This window comes from Phyllostomus discolor, chromosome 11 (assembly GCF_004126475.2).
Source record: "Phyllostomus discolor isolate MPI-MPIP mPhyDis1 chromosome 11, mPhyDis1.pri.v3, whole genome shotgun sequence".
In the NCBI taxonomy this organism is placed as follows: domain Eukaryota; kingdom Metazoa; phylum Chordata; class Mammalia; order Chiroptera; family Phyllostomidae; genus Phyllostomus; species Phyllostomus discolor.
The window spans coordinates 7,990,162-8,004,349 of NC_040913.2; the positions used below are offsets into that span (position 1 = coordinate 7,990,162).

The 14,188-nt window shown below is 54.0% G+C and overlaps 1 protein-coding gene across 1 annotated transcript in view; it reads left to right on the forward strand.

The window, feature by feature from the left end:
* ABCC4 (ATP binding cassette subfamily C member 4) overlaps positions 1-14,188 on the forward strand; it is a 205,236-nt gene that overhangs the window by 108,527 nt on the left and 82,521 nt on the right. The window lies entirely within an intron of this gene.

Genomic DNA, 14,188 nt, shown 5'->3' on the forward strand with positions numbered 1-14,188 from the left:
CACAGTGAACATGGGTGCATTGTCTTCATGGGTGAGTGTTTTTCAGTGTTTCAGGTGGGCACCCAGAAGGAGGATGGCTGGGTCACATGGTCGCTCCATTCCCATTTTTTGAGGAACCCCCGTACTGCTTACCATGGAGGCTGCCCCGGTGGACAGTCCCACCAGCCGGGCACAGGGGCTCCCTTTCCTCTGCTTGTTCTCCACCTTGTTACTTCCTTAGATCACCTTTGCTCTCTCTCCTTGAGGGCCTCGGCCTGCCCTCCCCTATGAGGGTGACGAGGGATGGGAGACAACCCCCCCCCCCCCCCCCCGTCGAGGACATGCAGAGCCGAGTGGGTGGGTCCCTTGTGCAGGGTCCTGGGACAGCCCTGGGCTCGTGAGGATGTGTCAGCCTTTTAGGGCCGACATCAGGGCGAGGAGAGACTTGGGAAGGAGGGGACTTGGGGTCAAAGCTGAGGAAGTGGAGTTGTTTGGAGTGGCCTTGGGAGAGGTGGGGTGTGGGGACACGCGAGGGAGCCCCTGGGATCTCGTTTGGGCAGTGGATTGTGGATCGGAAGGAGCACTGACGGCCAGGGGTCAGCACGGGGTCGGGGAAGAGTTTTCCGTCTTGAGTTGGGGCCGGCTTGGTGCCAAGGGTTGCTGTTGTGGATGCAGAAGTGCGTTCAGGATGGAGGTGGTTCACCGCTCAGATGTTCTGCACTGAAACGGAGGTGGGGCGTCGTACAGGTATGAACTGCAGTCGAATACGCTGCCGGCATGGGTATGTGTCCTGAGGTTGCGCAGAAGGGACGTAGGGTGAAGAGAAAAAGGAATTCTTCCATTTCTTGAGTTTAAATGGTTTCTGTTTTAAGCAGTTTCGGCGTGGGCTGTGGGGGTGCCCAGGCAGGGGAGGCTCCTGGGGCTGGGGGTGTTCTCGCCCACCTCCCACGCTGCGCGTCCTCATCCTTTTGTCTCGGGGCCAAGTGTCTGGGTTGCAGCTGCCACGGGAGTGAGCTGAAACATTCCCTCGTTGTGCATCTGACCAGCGGTTACGCCCCCTGCCCCACCTTTTGTTGACACCAACCTTCAGTGATTTCTCTCATCGCTCCTGGGGGTGGGTGGTGCCCTCCTGTCTCCACATCATCCTCAGTTCTCAGGACGGTTCGCAGGACGTTGGCCTCAGTTCTCAGAACGGAGTTCCCCGAGTGTCTGTTTCCTAAATGGGCCAAATGCTGAAAATGCCGGTTTCCGAGTGCCTTCACGTAGTCTCCTGTCCGTCTGTTGAGATGCTCCCATGGAGCCCTTATCGGGAGCCAGGCATGGTGGCATCCAAGCCCGCGTGGCTTCTGCTAGACACCCCAGTAGTGCCCGTAGGAGTGTGGGCATGGGGGATGTTGTGGAGGAAGAGGCCCAGGGCACCATGTGTGTTCAAGGTGGCCTGAGCAGGTGTGAGGAGCGGCCGCTGTTAGAGCGTCTCTGGTAGTCCTGACCACAGAATGAGTCAGAGTTATCCAGGAGCCGGGGGGGACCGGTGTTTTGGGGGACAGGCTGGGCCTGGAATGCAGGGGAGGAAGGCCGCCTGGCTGGCGTGGCGTGTGAGCAAGAGGGATGGGGAGGGGCCCCCTGGCCAGGTGGGATTGTGCAGGGCGTGGGAGGGAGTTTTCACTCTCATCCCCAGAGCGGTAGGAAGGAAGTCTCTGTGTTTGGTGTGATGTCTAAGCGCACGCCTCCCTGCGGTCGCCCGAGCTTCGGCCCGTGGAAGGACCTCACGGTGCGGCAGAACGAGGACCTTTGGAGGGGGGGGCTTTCGCTTTAGACTTGGAGGCATGGTAACACGACACAAGTTCTGGAACTGCCCGAGGGCTGGGTCACGTGGCGTGTGGCCATTAGATCCTCTGGTTGTAACTTCATTGCATCGGGCAGAACTGCGGCAAATTCCGTTTTCTCACGTTCTGTCACTGTTCCAGGTGCCTCGCACAGACGAGAACAGGGACGTACGTTATTATACCTTTAGCCCAGAAAATCACTGCACGTGAGTTCGTGTCTATGCGCTTGCACGCTTCACTTGAAGCTACAAAAGAGATTAGTAGATGGCCTTCAATTAACTTATTTTTGTGGCTGTAAACCGAGGCTGACGGGCTCATCAGTAACCACTCGCTGTTGGAAAAGCGACCTGCGGCAACGAACATTTTGGCCCTGCAGCAACGTGTACGGTGCAGGAGGCAGCGCTGGGGGCTCCCCACGCTGGGAGACGAGTGCGCTCGCGCTTTCCGGATGTTTCTTAGCGTCAGAGGGCGCTTATTGTAGGGAAAGATTGGGACATGTTTCTGTAAAAATAAAAATGCCGTTCCGTGGTACCCCCCCTTTCCCTGCAAAAAAAAAAAAAAAGACACCAAAAAACAAATAGAAGTTTGGTGCCTAATCAGGGTTCCAGATGTTCGTATGTATGTATTTATTTGGATATTTATAGTGTTTTCTGTCAAGCCGTTTGCCTCCCTGGGCGCATTCCAGGAATTGTAGAAACATACATGGGCAAAGCCGCAGAGATCAAAGACCCGTGTCTTGTGAACTCTTTGCAGCACTGCGGGCCTGTCCCCGGAATGATTTATGGCCCAAGGACCGATGATTTATGTGGCAAGATCTGAGCGAGGGCTCTCGCGCTGTCCACAGTGTGTCTTGAGGAACGTTCTGGATGGGCATGGAAGAACCTGTCTCCTCCGTGGGATTTCCTCCCATGTGCTGAGCTCGGGCATCTGCCTGAGACCCCTCCCGGGCAAGGGCGTCAGCTCCCTGGGCGCCTCTGGCCTCTGACAGTTCCACGTTTCGCTGTTGACGTTTCTGTTGTTTCTTTCTTGAAAACACGGGAATTATTTATTTCTCCATGCTCCTTCAAGCTTGTTTGTTCTACCACGTAGAACTTTCAAAGGCTGCTCATTAAAAGTGTGGGTTCTGTTTTCTGTGTAACTTTTTTTTTAAATATTGTGCTATTTTTATTTTTATTTATTTTTTAGATTTTGTTTATTTATTTTTAGAGAGGGAAGGGAGGAAGAAAGAGAGAGAGAGAGAAACATCAATGTGCAGTTGTTGGGGGCCGTGGCCTGCAACCCAGGCATGTGCCCTGACTGGGAATCGAACCTGTGACACTTTGGTTTGCAGCCCGCGCTCAATCCACTGAGCTACGCCAGCCAGGGCTCTATGTAGCTTTTTAAATGATGTAATAGCCGTCATCTAAGCGGAGAGCAGCAAGACTGTGTGTGGGAACGAGTGAGGGCCACTGTGACTGGTGCGGCTGCGAGAGGAAGGAGCCTCCACAGTGGAGGTCCGGCCGGGTGGGCCCGGGGCAGGGGCCCAGGGCAGGTGCCCGAGGGGCGCTCTTGTGCTCCCAGGACGGAAGTCTCAGACACGCCTGGCCTTCCTTGAGGTTCCCACCTGGATGTTTTTGGGATCACAGGTTTGGTTTATTGCGTCACTGCTACTTGCTCCCTAGCTGTCTTATTTCAGCCCCTTACCTCAGACCTTCTCTTCTGGCTGGGGGTTGGGTGGGGGCAGCAGGAGGGGGGATGGGGCAGGCAGGTAGGTATGTGAAGTGAGGGCTTGGGAAGAGAGACCCTCCCCCCGCCTTCGTGCCCATCCCGAGTGATACAGGCCTCTCTGCACAGGGAGCTGTACGGAGAATGATAACCTTGACCCTGCTTCCCTTTCCCTCCCTTCACCCCTGGCCCAGGTCTGGGGTTCCCAGGTCCAGAAGTGTGCTTTCCACAGTGACCTGGGACCTTTGTACAGTAGCAGCACCAGCCGTAGTGGCACGGTGTGGACCTGGCACAGTGTTTGCGGGTCGGGCGTTTGGCAGGCTCGCGCTGGGGCACACCCCGTGACTCACTGCGTTTTGAGGTGTTTGATTCTCCACCCGCTCTGTCCTCCCCAGCATGGTGACCACCACCCTTAGGTGAGAAATTTGAAAGCAGGGGTGCTCAGGCTAGGTCAGTTTGGCTCAGAGGGCTGTAGCACTCTCTGTCTCCTCCCAGTTGGCATGTTTAAGGAGGAACCTTTTGCCTTCAGCTTGAGGCCGGATCTCCTCGGAGGAGTCCAGCTTTGCAGTCAGTGGCTTCAGGAAGGTCGCCTGGCCTGGGTTCTCCGCTCTGCCCACTCGTGCTGGGCAGCGCCTCAGGAGTGCTGCTCTCTGTCCAAGGTGGCTCTCTGTCCTAACCTGGCCTTTCTGTTTGTGTGGTTTTTGATTTAACATCTCCTTTCTCCACAATAAAAGCCTTGCTGTCCCTTAAACATTTATAAAGTTATCAAGTCACTTTTCTATGTAATGAAGTTTGCATTAAATTGCATCTGAAAAAAAATCATGATTTACCAACATTTAAAAAAAAATTCATTGTGTTTTGCTTTATTTTAAAACACAGGGTGAAATTTAACTAGAGATAGAAGCTGCTTTCATGACCTGATGTTTGAAATTCTTTCAGCCCTGGAAACTCGTGGGGTATTTTTTTAAATATAGTTTTTGCATTTTGTATCTGTGCGATAGGTAATGCGTTCCAGTTGCTATTCCCTGTTCCATCTCTGCAGTTACACACAAGAGGACAAGTAGTTTTTATGCCTAATAAATGAAAGGCTAAGTTGAATATAATTGTCAGAACATTTTCTTTTTCTGCCTTTGGCATTCAGCACGCTAGGAACATCTTGATGTTCTGTGTGAGAATTACAGCCATCATTAGGGTTTGACCCGATCCTGAAATGTAGGGTTCGGGGAAAGGAACCTTGGGCTGAATCTGTGAAATGATCATTTCTTTGCTTCTCATTTCATGTGTTTTGATTCTCCGACACCAGTGTCTCCTTTTGCATTGACTCTTTAGCTACGGGCCTAAACTAAATGCCGTGCAAGCAAACTAGAAATGGTTTAAAATAGTGCAACGTTCAGAAACCTGCTGGTGTCTCCTGGCAGGCGCTAAGCGGTAAAGGAAATCAGTGACCAAATCACGAGGTTCTTGGTCTAATCTCTAACTTCCACTAAGATATCCAGGCATTTTCAGACAGTTTCTACATAAGGGAGACAACAGCTAATTGTGTGTGTGTGTGTGTGTGGGCGTAAACGACACATTAACTAATGATTTTATGTATTGCCTTTCAATGTATGCATTAAAACAGATGCCACGTGCTATCGTCCACGCAAGGACCTCTGGGAACAAGAGTCTCCTAGTTCTGGACGCGTCATTTAGGTGTCTACGCAGCCCACCCCCGCCAGAGAAGTTCAGACGTTACTGGACCAGTTACAAAAATTCTGAGAGGCCCCAGGGTCCTGGGAATAACCCCCGTGTGGCATTGCCTCTGGCATTTGGTGGTGTTTTCCTGCCCCTTGTCTTCTGTCCGTCTGGCCTGTCTCTCCCCCACTGGGCGCCCCCGCACACCTGCACCTACACCCCCGGGTTTACTTGAAGGTATATTTCCTCTCGCCTTGCCCACCAAGCTATCACTTAAGTGGGCCTCGTGATCACACTTCCCTCAATACATGTTTTTATGCACTCTTTTTCTAGAATGTTCTGTGGTATTTTCCTTGGTTAAACTCGGACCAGCTCATCTCCCACCTCCCTAGATCCAGTGAGACATTCGTTCACCTTTGCTTCTCACTCCAAGAGATGTGTCCCCGGACGTGCAGAGGGAGGTGCCCGCGGACAGTCTTGACCTGATGGTGGTTGGCCCGGGTTTAGGATTGGACTCAGGATGTTTCACTTTCACGATGGCACGAACGTGATCTGCGTCCGATGGAAATTGTGCTTTGCATTTTGAATCTCAATCTTCCCCGGGCTCGTGATTTGTGGCACATGCCCTGGTTCCCAGTCAGCCACTCGGCCTCGAGTGTAGACCGCTGATGCTCTGCGGTGCGGCGTGTCACCCACCGGGGTCCGTGGGGCGTCATGTTCTGTGTGTGACGTCCTGCCTTGTCTGCGCGACACCCAACGACAGGCTCATGTAAGTGTTCTCAGCGCGTCTAGGGTGGGCTGGGCCGAGCCGTGCCGTGCAGTGGGTTGGGTGCATGAGATGCCTTTTCGGCTTACAACAGTTTCCACTCGAGGTGGGTTTATTGCAACCCAACCCCATCCTGAGTCCAGGAGGATCTGTGCTTCCCTGTCTGTGGCCTTTCAGACCCGCTTTTGCTTTATTTTGGTGTTTCCTCTGAGCTTCTTGTTCTTAGGTTATCTGCTCACCGAGGGCAGGGGCTGTTAGCGCTTCTGAAAGGCTCTTTCTCATGCTTTCGGGTGTCATTTGAAGGGTTCTGACGGGGGTGTCCTCGACTTGAATTCGTAGAGAAAGTGGGAAGCTTTCAACGGGTCCAGGTCGTGTTGGTTTAGCCACGTCATCCATTAGGACTGAATCCCACTGATAGATGTTTTGCATCCTAATCTGGAAGGTTTTTCAAGGTGTTGGGAGCGGACAAGAGGGTGGCTGAGAGTATTGATTGTGTAGAACACTTCAGAGAAAGGTAAATTGCTGTCGCGTTTTCTAAAGGTCAGCCAGCGCTTTGTGGAGGAAAATGTTAACACATCCCACTCTGCCTCCCCTCACCCCGTGGCGGGTGGCATTTGTGTGTCCCTGCTGTCGGCCGGCAGCCCCTCCCTTTGCTCGTTCCCGCCCCCCGCAGATTTCTTCGTCTTCCCCCGGCTCTGCTCTCCCTGGAGAGAAAGCCCTCCTCTGCTGGGGTGCTGGGCGGGACTCCGGGACCCCCTGGCCCCCCTGAATGCACACGTTCTTGTCTTCCACACCAGGATTGTGACGGGGTGGCTGCCACAACTGGCACCCGCCCTTTGGTTCTGACGCCGGGGCGCTAAGTGCCACCGTGGAGCAGACAGGTGCGCAGGGAGAAGGGGGTTTGAGAGGGGGATAGCTATGAAGTTTGGCTTTTTTTTTCTGTTAAAAATTGTGGTGAAACGTACATAGCATGAAGTGTAGTGTCTTGACCATTGTTAAGCCCACGGCCAGTGGCACTGAGCACCGTCACATTGTTGTATGATTGCCGCTGCCCCCGTCTCCGGAACTTTCCACCTTCCCGAACTGAAGCTCTGTCCCCATTACACACCAGCTCCCCGTGCCCCGCTCCAGCCTTCGGCAGCCACCACGCCGCCTCCTGTCTCTATGAATTTGACTTGTCTAGGCGCCTCCTGTGAGTGGAATCACACAGCATTTGTCCTTCTGTGATTGGCCGACTTCATTTAGCATGACGTCCCCCAGGTGCATCCGTGCCCCGGCGTGTCAGCATTTTCTTTCTCGAGGCTAAATAAGAATTGTGTGTGTGTGTGCATGTGCGCGCCACACTTTGTCTTTCCACTAACCCACCGACGGGCACCTGGGGTTGCCTCTACCTTTTGGCTCCTGTGAACAATGGTCCCGTGAGCGTGGGTGCCCAGCTTTCACTTTTTTTTGGCACCTGCCCGGAAGGGGAACAGCCGGATCAAACGGTAGTTCTGTGTTTAATGTCCCGAGGAGCCTCCCCGCTGTCTTCCACAGCATTTTACATCCCCACCAACAGTGCACAGAGTGGCACTGTTCCTTGCATCCTCTCCAGCCCTTGTTGTTTCTGTCTGTCTGTCTCTGTCTTTCATAGGAGCCATCCTCACAGGTGCCAGGGGGTGGAATCCCTCATTGTAGGAGGTGGCCTCCGGCTCCAGTCCTCAGGGGGCAACCAGTGCTGGGTCCCGTGAGACCGTTGGATGCCACTTCCCCGAGAGGCTGGGCGTGGGGGTGCCGTGCTGGGGATGCAGGTTTACCAGCTGCTGGGCTCTCCTGTCCCGTTTCCTTGGCACGTTTCCTCTTTTCTGGGCCCACGCTTGAAAATTAGATCCAACACAGCCCATGTTCAGATTTATTTGCAATTCCTTAACTCCTTTCCTGTTTTCCTTTCGACAGGCTTTGGCAGAAGGAGTCTTTTTCAAGCAGTAAATTAATTTAGGTGGCGGGCACCCCACCTGAATTTTGTTACCTGCTGGCAGGTCAGATGAATGGACACTGTGCTCTCAGCACATTTCTGCCCAGTGCTTGCTGGGCTGTTTTGCAAGAGTGTCTACAAAGGTGATAATATGCTGTCATTTGGGGGCCTAGAGGAAGGAGGGAAAGGAAAAAAAAAACAAGAAACGGGGCCTATTTTCTTATTTGTATTTACAGGCGGCCTGTGGGGAAGCTGGAATTGCTGTAGGGCAGTTTACATGGCTAAACACACATGAAGAAGATAAGCAGCCCAAAGACATGTCTTTGTAGGCAGAGGGGAGAAGAGAGGGACCAGATCGGTCACTGTTAGCCGTGTCGGAGACCCATTCTCCGGGGCCACCAAACGTTTTTTTATTTCCCTGGCACGCCCCATTTCCTTGGAGAATGCAGCCTCGTTTTATTAATGACTTGATTGACTTGATGATTGGGTTACAACGCACTTGATTTACCGGGGAGACGTTTCGTGCCTGTCAGCACTTCGTGCAAATAAATCTACTTTCTGGCACCGCTTCGACAGACGGTAAAACTGCTTATATTTGCAGGAAAATTTGTTTTGCCATGGTATGTTTGTGTACAGATGCAGTGTGACTCCCCAGCCGCCCCCCCCCCCCCACCGCCGGCCCCCGAAGCATCACGTGGCGCAGGGTACCAAGGGACAGACGCAGGCAGGGCTGGCATCGTCGCGTTGGAGCTGCAGGGAGCGGAGCGTGGGTTCGTGTCCGAGGGGCTCGCTGAGAGAGACCTCATGCTCGTCACTCTGGCCAGCTGCTCAGTGCTGTGTTTTTGTGCCGCTCTGTTCGGACTTCGCAGGTCTGGTTCACCGTGTCTCTCTTTCTCGAAATAGCGAGTACAGAGTGGGCCGGGCCTTGGCCGGGACGGCCCGCGTGCGGATGTAATGCGTGACGCCCGGTAAAAGTGGGCCTCGGTTTCCTCAGGGCCAGCTTCCGAGCAGAGTCGAAGTCGATGTTGGTAATAAGTTTTTCATGAAGTTTCTCGTTCATGAAAACAGTGTCCTGTATGTTCAGCTTTGGTCGATTATAATAAATTTAATCTGGGGGGAAGTTTGTTTTGTGAAGCATGACTTCCCCTTTGAAAAAAAAAATTACCCCACACATATTTTGCTCTTAAGAGACAACAGCGCATTTTATTCATTTACTTTTAAGGTTTTATTTTTAAACGTATGATTAAGATGAGTGCTGACCCAGCATTTAAGAAAGCTGGGCTAGGGCCCCCTCTCTAAAGAGAGGCAAATAAAATTGGTCGACAGCCTCTGCAGGATAACGCCATAAAGCCCATTTTCAGCCAAACGGTACAATGTTTAATTCAGATTTGAATCAGCAGTGGAGTACAAAGATAATGCATTTTAAAAATAGCAACATTAGTGACACTGTGGCTGTGCTTACAGTACGAGTGTAGGGGGAAAAAAAAAACTCAGAAAAACAAAAATCCCCAGCAAATCCAGAGCTGTGTCGCTTCCCTTGATACAGTCTCCACAGGAAGAAATGAACCTGCCGGAAGGTAGAGAGTCCTTCCGAGAAACGTGATGGGAAATCTTTGGGAGCTGCCAGCAGCGCTTAGAAGGGCCCCCTGGGTTTTCACGGGGAGCTGTGTTATAAAGGGGCATTTCATGGGAAGGAACCAGACGGATAAGTTGGTTGCAGGGAACCAGAAACGATGAATGGGTTTTTTTTTTTTTTTTTTTGCTGGAAAGACAGTTGTGCGGATCAGGGGTTTTTGTGGTAGGTAACCACGTGCTGCTAGAGAAATGGCCAGAACTTGCCCTTCCTCGGGGTGGAGGGTAGGGTCTCAGTCTGTCGTGCCCCCCCCCACGGCCCCCCCAGAGTGAACAAACACTTGGAGTAGGTGGGGCCGGCTGTCCAGCCCTCTGCTCTTTCGGTCTAGGAGAAAGGAGTCTCGGGGCTGCGGTGTGGGGAGAACCCGGGAGACTGGTGCACGCCCGTGTGTGCCTCCGAGCAGCCGAGCACACCCCGAGTCTCGCAGCTGAGCGGGCTGCTGAGTGAGTGAGGAAACAGGATCACGCGGAGGTTTGATGTCTTTTTACGGGAGAACGAGAGTTTCGGTCCTTTCCCTCCCAGGTCAGCCTGGCCATTGTGTGGTTTAATGAATCATTGTTTAACTAAGATCCTGCCAAGTATTTGACCATTAAATAGCCTCCAATCAGCCTAGAGTTGTTCTCTCGCAGGCTCCTATTTGACTGTGATTAATTGGCATTGAATTGGTATGTAATTACCTCTGCAGAAATCTAAGAGCAGCTTGTGTCCCGATGAAGTTGTTTGATTAAAAAAAGCCTGCCTGGCGCCGAGGACGTGGGTCCGGGCTCCGCGGCACCTTGCTGCTCGCTGACTGGTGTCCCGGCTGCTGCTCTGGCCCGCAGGGCGGCCCTGAGTGCCAGCAGCCCGTGCTGAGTCCGGGTGTAAATGCTTTATTATGTCGAAGATGGCTGTGGGGCTCAGACAGCATACATCTGTAAAGCTTGTTGTAGTTTTTTTTTTTTTTAATGTTGAGATCCTTGTGAAGTTATTTATTGGCCAGGTAAACACGCTAAGTCAGTGGATTGGCTCCCAGGGCTTACGGTCGTCCATTTACATGCAGAGCAGGTGTCCAGAAGGAGAGCCCCCCCCCCCCCCCCCCCCCCGCCCCAGGGCGCTGACGTGAGGAGGGAGGGGTGGGAGTGGGGGTGGGGAGGCGGGCAGGGAAGAGAGGGCCTGCAGGCTCTGGTTTCCCTGTCTGTCCTTAGATAACCACCAGCCAGCAGCGTGAGAAGGGACGAGGAAAGCTCTGGCTGGCGTAGCTCAGTGGATTGAGCGCGGGCTGGGAACCAAAGTGTCGCAGGTTCAATTCCCAGTCAGGGCACATGCCTGGGTTGCAGACCAGAACCCCCAGCAACCGCACATTGATGTTTCTCTCTCTCTCTCTCTCTTTCTCCCTCTCTTCCCTCTCTAAAATAAATACATAAAATCTTTAAAAAAAAAAAAAAAAAGGGAAGGGACGATGTGACCACCAGGGAGGGGTGAGGCTCCAAGAGGCGAAAACCTTGAGACGGGAGGGAGGCCCTTGTGTTCAGGAAACGTGTCGGGGAGCGGGAGTGAAAAGAGTGGGGCAGTCAAGGTGAAAAAAAAACAACAACTAGATCTCAGACACCAGCTTCCACGAGTATTTCACAAAGTTGTCACGAGAAGTCCGAGCGGCTGTAGAACAAGTCACAGAGCGAGGGTGGGAGGGAAGGCGGCTTTTGGCCGCAGAGACGAGGTGACCGAAGTGCCCTGTGGCGTGAGGGAGGCGAAGCCAGACCGGGGAGGACCGCGGGCGTGTTTGCATGGGCCAGGCAGGACCCCAGGTGAGAGAGAGACGACGGCTTGCCTCGGAGGTACCGTGTCTCCTAGGCTTTCCGTAGCTGACACGTAGAACTGCACCACTTGGGGCAGCATCCCCAGTTCTTACAACTTTTATATGAGTTTGGAAGAGAAATGACTCGGGAGGGGAAAATGATTTTTTTCCCTTCCTTTTTTAGTGGTGTTCCCCTCCCCCGCAACCCCAAACAAAGGCCCACGCATATGACACAGCCGAGCTGGTTTTGTGCAGCGTCTGTCGGTGGCTCCTGGAGACAGAGCCGCCGATCAGGTGTGGGTGCTGGCTGGCCTGCCTCCAGCTCACCTTCCCTCACTTTCCCCGGGGTGGGCCGTGGGAGGGCGGGCCCGTGGTCTTCCAACCCTGTTGAGTTCCCACACCAGGTGTTTTGCCGCCCCGTTTTTGAGCATGACGTGTGCCTGGCCGGAGCGCTGGAGGCAGGGAGAGTGGACCTTGCCAGCCGGATGGGGTTTTGCAGTCGAGGTGACTTATTCTCAGGGACTGAGTCTGGCAGCCGCCTTTGTGGCCGTGGGAACCCTGTGCTCAGGTGGACGCGTTAGCCGGAGGCCTGGCCACCGCCATCGCTGAGCATGGTCCCCAGGTGAGCCTGCTCGAGTGCCCGTGGTTCTGGGGACGTGAAATAGAGGCCTGCCCTTGGCCTTGAAAGACAGGTGAGGGAACGATTTTTGTTTGGGACGCAGCAGGTGCACTCCTGGGGTAGGAGAGGTCAGGGGTTCGGGGGTTTCCTGCTGTCTTGGAATCAGAGGTTCTTGTCTGGGCTGCCTGACTCGGGGGCTGCTCCACTTCCTGCCGTTCAAGTTTTAGGGAATCCCCTGAAGTCATCCGTGCACCCTGCGCGTGGGCATTTCCCCGGGGGAATGCTCCGTAGCTCCCATCAGCCCCACCGTGTTCACAGCTGCCATTGTAGAGATTCTCCTGCGTGTTGCTGCCCACCGGTCTGCACCCTCCCGGCCGTACGTGAGCTGCCGCCAGCCAGACTCCCGTGCGACACACGCACCAAACCACAAGTGAGGTCGGACTGAAAACCTAAGGGCAGCAGCCTGGACCAGCTTCCTGGCTGTTGTCTTTTCAGTGCTTCGGAAACGCTCAGGAAGGACCCCTTACTGCAGCAAAGCATGTACGGCTGCCGCGGGGCAGTGGCCGCCTGGGGCAGCCGCCTCCTGGGGCAGCCGGTGAGGCGGATCCGCTCCTCCCTCAGGGTTACTTCCTTACTACACCCAGCAGCGCGAGCTAGGCCGTAGCACAGGTTCAGCTTGGGGTGCGGTGGAGCTCAAGTCCTCGGACTTTTCTAACTGATGGACCATGTGTCCCCATTCGTTCTTCCGTTCACTCATTCGTTTACTTGTTAATTCATTCACCCAGCCTGCGGTAATTCCTCTAATTTAATTTTGAGGTGGAGTCACTTTAAGTGTTTTACTTTAATTACGGTTAGCCAAGAGAGAATTGCTGGAACTCCTCTAACCAGAAGTGACAAGAGCATTTAGCCTCCGGTGGAGTGGGTGTCAGCCGATCAGAAGGGGCCTGGCCCGACAAGGGCTGGTTTGACCATTGCCATTCTTCCCAGCTTAACACCAGGCCTGCCCATAACTTGATTGGCTCTTGTTATTCGCTGGTACTTAACAGAGCTTTCAGATCTGTCCAGAGAAGTGGCTGTAAATGTGTCGACATGAACTTCCTCAATCTCTGTACTGCTGGGTGGGAGTCCCCGCTTGGCTACTTCACAGCTGGGTGTCCTTGAGTTAATTTTTTTATTGTCTCTAAGCCTCTGGAAAAATGGGAATGGTATCTCACTCAGAGTTCTGAGATGATGTGTATGACCTGCTTAACACTGATTCTGGCACACTGGGTGCTGTGGTGGCGGTAGTGGTGGTGGTAACCGTGGAAATGGAGCACGAGTGAACCGAAACCACCACGAGAAGATACCCCGTCCAGCTCTGCGGCGTGTGGTGCGGGCGTGGTGATGCCCTGGGTCTGTGCGCATGGAGGCTGAGCCGGAACCGCTGCTTCTGTCTTCTCCAGAGCTCTTCTGACTTCCTTCAGCCTAGCCCCGCTGTGTGGCCGTCCCTCCGTCCTCTCCCCACTGGGTCCCTCCTCGGCAGGTCCCCCTTACGCCCGTGGCTTTGGAGAGACACTGACGGGAGAGGGACCTGAGGCCTCCCTCTGGCCGCAGGGAAGTTCAGAGGAGGCCCCACTCCGCTCCCGTTCCGCACCCACCTTCTCTCCAGCCTTAGCGCACTTAGGTCGTGTTCTTTCCCTCAGCTAGGCAAGTATTTGTCATCCTTTGGTCCTTTCCCCCTTCTTGAGTCCTCACAGGTGTCATTCCTCCCACCTGGACAGGCTCGCCCCTCTCCATCGGCCCGTGCTCTGCCCTCCGTCCAGATTCTCAAGCATCGTCTCCTCCGTGAGCACGTGCTAGGCTGACCCTGCCCTGCCCTGTAGCTTGCACCGTCCGGCGACACCCACTGTTGCTGCGGCTGGCTGTGTCGTGGCACCTGGCTTGTGCACGTCCAGTGCCACCTCGGTGTGTGCTCCCGGCGTTCTGTGTCACTGCGTGTCACCGTGTGTACTGGATTCACCTACGTGTGTCCTGTTGGTCTGCCACCAGTGCTCGACTAGACCGTGCCCCAGGACACACCACACAACAGAGTTGGGTCGAATTTAAAATCTAAACAGCAAGCACTGGCAGGGGGTTCAAGGTGTGCTGTCTGCTTGGCGAGTGGGAAGAAAAGCTCCAACAAAAGAGAGTGTGTGAGCTGGAGGAAGGAAAACACGAAGCTGGGAAGGGAAAACGGACTGCGAGCGCGCCCTCAGCCTTGAGGACGTTGGGGTTTTACAC